The sequence below is a fragment of the Panthera tigris genome, chromosome B2, assembly GCF_018350195.1.
Source record: "Panthera tigris isolate Pti1 chromosome B2, P.tigris_Pti1_mat1.1, whole genome shotgun sequence".
NCBI lineage: Eukaryota > Metazoa > Chordata > Mammalia > Carnivora > Felidae > Panthera > Panthera tigris.
In genome coordinates this window covers 47,229,052-47,236,710 of record NC_056664.1, presented here as the reverse complement: position 1 = coordinate 47,236,710, position 7,659 = coordinate 47,229,052, and the positions used below count along the sequence as shown (strand labels likewise).

Sequence of the window (7,659 nt, the reverse complement as noted above, 5' to 3'; positions counted from 1 at the left end):
ATGAAATCTTTCCATTTGCAACTACGTGGATGCTAAGCAAAATTAGTCACTCAGAGAAAGACAAACATCATATGACTTCACTCATATGAGGACTTTAAGACACAGAACAGATGAACATAAGGGAAAGGAAACAAAAATAATATCAAAACAGGGAGGGGGACAAAACAGAAGAAACTGTTAAATATGGAGAACAAACAGAGGGTTACTGGAGGGGTTGTGGGAGGGCAGATGGCTAAATGAGTAAGGGGCATTAAGGAATCTACTCCTGAAATCACTGTTGCACTATATGCTAACTAATTTGGTTGTAAATTAAAAAAATAAAAATAAATTTTAAAATTTCGAGCTTTGCACTAATAAAATTTATCTAATAAGTTGAATCTTCTGAATGTGTGTATTTTAAGGCAAAGAAGCAGGTAGTTTGAAAATTTTTTTTGGTTATGATGAAATAACTCATTATTTTATTTTAGAATAAAAAATATGCTTAAAGCTAATTATTTTAAGTTTTTGAAATAGCTTTAGAAAAACAACTCCTATGTTATTAATAAGTTAAAAATAACTTGTTATTATGAATTTAAACTGTCTAGCTTTTAATGTATTTTAATAAAATTTTAATTGATGTGTTCCTTTTTGCAACATTTTTTAAAAATATAAGTTTCAGAATACAATTTTCTTGTTACATAGGATAACAGCATCTACAGTTTGGACTGTTCAGGGAAAATGAAACAAAATCTAAGTAACACATCAATCCTTTTTTAGAATTATTTTAAACTGGTGATGATTTATCTTATTTATTTAGTATTTACAATGTCTTTATTTATAATGTCTTATTAATCTCATTGTAATTAAAGTTGCTATCTTAGCCCTCACATCAAGAATTTGTCTTCTTAAGTGCTTTCCTCTATTGATGATTAAAACAAAAACAAAAACAGAGATCTGTAGGAATTCAGTGTGTGTGAGTTCTAAAAAAATTATCTGTTTGATATTTGGACAACTTGGCCATTTAATTTGGGGCATATTTGTGTGTGTCCTTTGTATGTTCTATTAAAAAAAATTAGATTATAAAAACAAAATGCGAAATAGTAAACTTTACCTAATATTTATGTAATAGAATTATGTTAGAAGATAGATGAATAGATGGAGGAACAATAGGATAATATACAAAACAGTAAGAATATCCTTTAAAATCTATGTATTGGCTAATCTGTGCATGATGTAACCATGTGAATTACTTCAAACTAATTCTGCACTCTCTACAAAGCTACATTGCATTGCACAGCCCCTACTTAACCTTTTAGAGTGATCCTAAGTGCTCTTGGACCTTTTTCAGAGTGCAAAAATAATAGTTTGCTGCTAGTATCAAAAGGAAATTTACTAATTCATAAATGTTTTTAAAATATTATTTAAAGGGGGATTGCTTTATTTTTAATTCATAAAAATTAGTGACTAAAGTAGTTTGCATGACTAGGTTATTGGTCAGGTCAGCACCAAAAACTCTGTATAACATAGTGGAATAGATAGATAGATAGATAGAGGTAGATAGATAGATATATTTTTTAATGTTTATTTATTTATTTTGAGAGATAGAGAGATGGAGGGGGAGGGACAGAATGAGAGGGAGAAAGAATCCCAAGGAGGCTCGATGCTGCCAGCACGAGCCTGACACGAGGCTCCCTCTCAAGCAAGAACCATGGGATCATGACCTGAGCCGAAATCATGAGTCAAATGCTTAACCAAACAAATCACCCAGGTACCCCTATATATTATATACTATATACTATATACTATATACTATATACTATATACTATATATTACATATTATATATGAATATTACACATATATTATATATTTATATAAATCATATTTATATATTTGTATAAAATATAAATATTAAATATATATTATATATCATATATATATCTATATATATATCTTTAAGATACTCACCCTCATTTAAACTTAGGAACAAGCAAATTAACACCAAACAGATATTACATATCAATAACCTGGCAAAAATTAGGCATAGTGTCAAATGTAGGTGAAAGTCTGAAATGCTAGAAACACATATTTTGCTGCTATGAAAATTCTTATACTTTAATAGATCATTCAAAACTGTTTTTTTCCAGCAATTTCATTCTCTTTTCATATAGCAGCATAAACTGGTACAATCATTTTAGAAAACAGTTTGCCATTATTCTACTAAAGTTGAAGATTGGCATACCCTAAAACCCAGCCATTTCATTCATAGGTATGTACCCTAGACTAAAGGACCTAGAGAAGTTCATGGACATATACATAATGTTCTTAGCAAGAGTATTAATAATAGCATCAAATTGTAAATAATCCAAACATCCATTAGCAGTAGAGTGAATACATAAGTAGTGGTATGTTCACAAAATAGCATCCTATACTGTAATTGTATGAATATAAAGAAAAAGCAACACATAAAAATTATATACAGCATAACTTAATTTATATGAATTTCCAAAACAGGCAAAACTAAACTGTATCATTTAAATATGCATAAATATCTGAGAAAACTAAAGAAAACCAAGGAGAGGATTGTTATGAAAGTAAATTTTATGATTACTTCTGAGTGAAGGGGATAGGTTATGACTGGGAAGGGGTATAAGGGAAGGCTTGTGAGGGTCCAGAAATGAACTTTCTTCAATTGAGTTTGGTTGAACAGTTGTTAACTTTACATCTGCTTGTTAAACTGTGCATGTTTTATATATTTATATTTATCTCAATAATCACACCAACCACATTCCACACTACACACACACACACACACACACACACACGCAGCATACGTTGATCTTGCCATAAAAATTTTAGCTGTTATCTTTAAATAATAATTCCTTTCCCCCATTTTTACACTTTACAAAATTTCATTGAAAAGCAAATATTACTTTTAATAATGGGAGTAAATATCTTCTCCCAATAACATAATGAACCCTGCAGAAAAATTCTGGCAGCTTATGTTTAGTGAATTTCTTTTGTGCAACACAGTATACTATACTCTTCACACACCTTAACTCATTTAAGATTAAAAACAACCCTACAATGTAGTTATTAACAGTCTCTTTACAGAGGCAGGTGTCAATGTGCACATAATTATTAATGTGAGAGCTAATCTGCCCAAGTCTGACTGGAACTTTCCCCACCATTCTATACAAATTCCAATAACGGAGAAAGTTTGTTAACTATCCATCTATTCACCTTCCCCTTATGATATTTTGTAAAATTTTCTTCATCTGATATTTAATTCATTCATTTATTCAATAAATATTTATTTAGTACCTATTACATTCCAGGTACAAGATATATATGAAGGGGCAGGGAGGGGGAAGGAGCAGGGAATTTTGTTTTTAAAAGATACACAAGGGCACCTGGGTGGCTCAGTCAGTGAAGCATCCGACTTAGGCTCAGGTCATGATCTTGTGGTCTGTGAGTGCAAGCTCCCCGTCCTGCTCTGTGATGACAGCTCAGAGCCTGGAGCTTGTTTCAGATTCTGTGTCTCCCTCTCTCTCTGCCCCTTCCCCGCTTGTGCTCTGTCTCTCTTGCTCTCAAAAATAAATAAAACATAAAAAAATGAATGAAAATAAAAACATTTAAAAAGATACACAAAAATGAAAAGAAATGGCAAAGTCTAAGCTTACGTTTTAGTGGGGGAGACAGACAAATAATTTCAGATACTAATCAGTTCCATGAAGAAAAATAAACAATTGGACAGTGATTGGGGATAGTAGAAACATTTGGGCTGAGTTTTGAATGCTAAATAAGCCATGCAAACTAATGGAAGGAGTTCCAGACAGTGGCAGTTATAAACATCAAAGCCCTGAAAGGAGAATGAGCCTTCGTACATTCAATGAATAGAAGTAGAAGTAGAAGGCTATTCTATCTGTAGTACGGTGAGCAAAGAGGACAGAAGGTATATCTTGCAGAGCCAGGTCAGTCCAAGAAAAGAATTTAGAGTTCATTTTTGATACAATGGGAAGTTACTGGAGGTTTTTAAGCAAGGGAATGTCACAGTACAATTTATCTTAAAAACAAACAAACAAATAAAAAAAAAAAACTTAGGACCTATGTCAAGAAACAACTTTGGAGGGAGAGAGGGTTGAGTTGAGAAACAGCAAAAGTAGAGGTGGGAAGACATTAGTTTTTAGTAAGAAATCTAGGGAGGAGATGAAGAAGCTTAAACTAGAGTGGTAGCAATCAAAATGGAGAGAAGTGTTCAGCTTCCTGGTATTTTCTGCGGATGGATAAGATCAACTGAGTGTATATTTCTTCATTAAACAACTCTTCATTGCATGCTGTAATACATCAGGCCCCATTCTAAGTGCTGGGGACATAGAACTGAACAGGACAGGTAGGATCCCTGAACTCAAGGAGCTTATCTATTACATATTGCAATGGGGGAAACAGACTTTACTAGGTAAATAAAAATATCTTATAATGTCAGCTAATAAGTGTTATGAAAAATAAAGGCAAGAGTGATAGAAGTGGGGTAACATTTTAGATAAATCAAGGAAAGACTTTACATAGCATGTGACACTTAAGCAAAGACTCCAAGTGAAGCACAAGCCACACAAATTTTGGGAGTAAAGGACTCTAGAGGACGGAACAGAAAAAAAAAAAAGACCTTGGGGTGGGAATGCCAAAGAGGATTCTTGGGGTTTTGGCTCAAGGAACTGGAGAACTGAATGTAAAGTTTACTGGGATGGAAGAAACTAGGGAGGAACAGGTTGGAGGACAGGGACCAAAAGTTAGTTTTTGAGAATTTATTGACTCAATTCTTAGGAGCCTGTATTGGTACAAATTTATTTCTCCTATGGGTATACTGCAGTAATACAATTTACCAGTATACACTAAGTGATAAACTCTAACCATAAAATTTCGTATGTTCTTAGCTTCAGACCAAGATGATTAATTTTATAAATTACAAAGAAAAAAGAATACAGGCCTCAACCTAATACATTAAAAAAATAAATTTTATCACAAGAACAAAGTCTTAGTAAATCTGATAGCAAACGAACTAAGAATCAGATCCTTTTCTATCATGGTTTCTTACTTCTCCCTCTTTTATTCCCTACCACCTAGAAGCTTGGTCACCAGTAAGTCCACAGAGTTAGATATTCATTTTTGAAATAGAATTTATTTGTGTAATAAGGAATTAAAATATGGCTGTGAACGTAGAAAATAATATAGAATAAAATTTAAAATGTGCAATAGTAATTTTAGAGTAAAGGTAGGTAAGCACAGTTAAGCACTAGAGTTTTATGCTCAACTTCTACTTGAAAGATCAATCGTTATTTTATATATTATTAACTATAATGGAAAAAAATGTACTTACTTGCAATTTTAATTAGCAGTTATAATTCCAAACAGGTTTATTTATATACTGTGTCAGGCCCTTGCAAAAACAAGTACAAATCTTGAAGATACATTTTTTGAAGTTGGCTTCACATAATAGACTGATATATCTACTTTCCAAAAGTCATAAAAATTGCTTTTCTTACTAATCTACCCATATAATTAAATCAACATGGAGGAAACATGTATTTTCTGTATGAAACCAAAATGATGGTTGATTTTTTTTTTCATTAAATTTTTCATTACATCGGTATAAAAGCTGGTAAGCTCATGTATTCCCCAGAGCTTGGTTTCCATCACATGGGTCTTCAGATACCAAACACAAAATGAAGAAACATCTAATGAATTCTATCCATCCCTCCCCAAAAGCTTCACTTACAATGAAGATATAGGTATTGTTTATATGAAGAACATACAAAAAGAATCGGAAAATGTTTGGCTAGAAGGAAGATAACTCTTCAGAGACTACTGTTTGCAGTTTGCAGAACAAGATAATTTTCTCTAGGAAGAATAATGTCAATACAGCAGCGCTATATTCACCAGGAATCCAATGGATCTCTCATGTGGCAGGAAACCAGGCCTTCTGGCTGCTCACAACATCATTCGGCTTCCCTTTATCTTCAGGAAGTGTCTCTTAAATGCCAATCCATCACCCTTAGAAAGCTGAAAGTCAACCAAGAACTTCTCAACCATTTGTACCAAATTCACTTTGAAAATCAGTTCATTGTTTCTCCTATCAGTTGATACAGTAACCTGACTCATACAACTCTTTTTCTACTGACAGTCTAACTTCTCACAAGTTTCTTTCAGGGGGTCTTGGGGGATCCTGGGGTGCCAAGTAACTATTTAGAAGCATACGATCAGAACATGTGGATGGGGAAAAATTGATCTCTTGTACCAGTTTATCAATATTATGAAGGGCCAGTGTCCCATAAGAAAAGACCTGTCCATGATTCTTGCTGGGAGCTAGAGTACTTCATATTTTCTTCACTAGAAGCACTGCTTACCACAGAGAAGTCCAAACTGGATTGAATGTGTTTAGAAAATCCACTAGGAGACTTATGTACACCATCTGAAGTGACTCAGGGCCTTTTTACCCATTTCTTGAGTGGTTTGTTGTACCATCTATCTTTTTTGATGTCTGGGGTAGTAATTCTTACTGATGGATTCTCAACTAGGACTTTATGCAGCCAGGCTGGATAAACAGAATCAATTTTTTCCAAGAGTTGAGGTATGTATTTTTCTTTCTTTCCAATCAGACTATTCCTGACAACCATCACTGGGCTGGTCCCATGGCAACATTGCCATAAGTACTATTCCATAGGACCAAACATCAATGAGTTCTACATGAAATCCTTTTCTCTTTAGAAGTTCTGGAGCAATGTAAGGTAAACACATCTTGTTCAATAAACACTCATGATCATTGTGCCAAAACACTGTTGCCAAGCCAAAGTCAGAGATTTTGAGGTAATCCCTTTCATCCAAAAGGATATTTTCTGGCTTAATATCCCTGTGAGTTATCCCAATACCATGCAAATAAACCACCCTGCCATGATTTCATGGAAGAACCTCTGAGCATCTTCTTCAGGCATGCCGATGTCTGGCTCTATGCTGTCAAAAAGTTCTCCACCACTACAGTACTCCAATAATAGATACTGAATATTGCCTTCTCTCCTGTGACAGTAGAATTTCACTACACTCTCATAATTTAACACGCTATTGATACAGATCGTTTTCTTAACACTTTCTAGACAGTCTATGACATGCTTCATGTCTACAATCCTGACTGCAACTACTCCTTTAATTCTTCTCTTCACAGCAAGTTGAACTTCTCCATAGACACCTTCTCCCAAGTCTGCACCAAGCCCCAGTCTTCCACAAAGGGCACTTCCATTACTTCATGGTGGACCATGCAGGCCATTCTTTGCCCGCCACCACAAGAATTCCAAATCTGGAATGTATATTCTAAGGTCAACAGAAAGGTAAAGTTAAGCTAAACTCCTCCACATTTTTCAAAAGTTTCTACTAGAGATATTAATGGATTATACCCATAATATGCATCAATTTTTATAGGATTTTTTTAATATCTCCAAAAGTTAATAATCGGTAATGAGATCTCTTCGCCCTAGAGTTCAGTCAGCACTATGGGGAAAAGCAGTCATGCTAGCAGCAATTTAAGGACTTGCTAGAAAAATAGAGGATATTTGCATAAGGAAAACCAAGAAAACCTGCCCAAGAAAAGCAGGAAGATGTAAAGGTTTGTAAACACACATGAAAACTGGAT

At 34.0% G+C, this 7,659-nt stretch overlaps 1 pseudogene; it reads right to left on the bottom strand.

The window, feature by feature from the left end:
- Nucleotides 1-5,934: 5,934 nt before the first annotated feature.
- Nucleotides 5,935-7,269, bottom strand: LOC102954993 (annotated as a pseudogene).
- Between the last annotated feature and the right edge of the window lie 390 nt (nucleotides 7,270-7,659).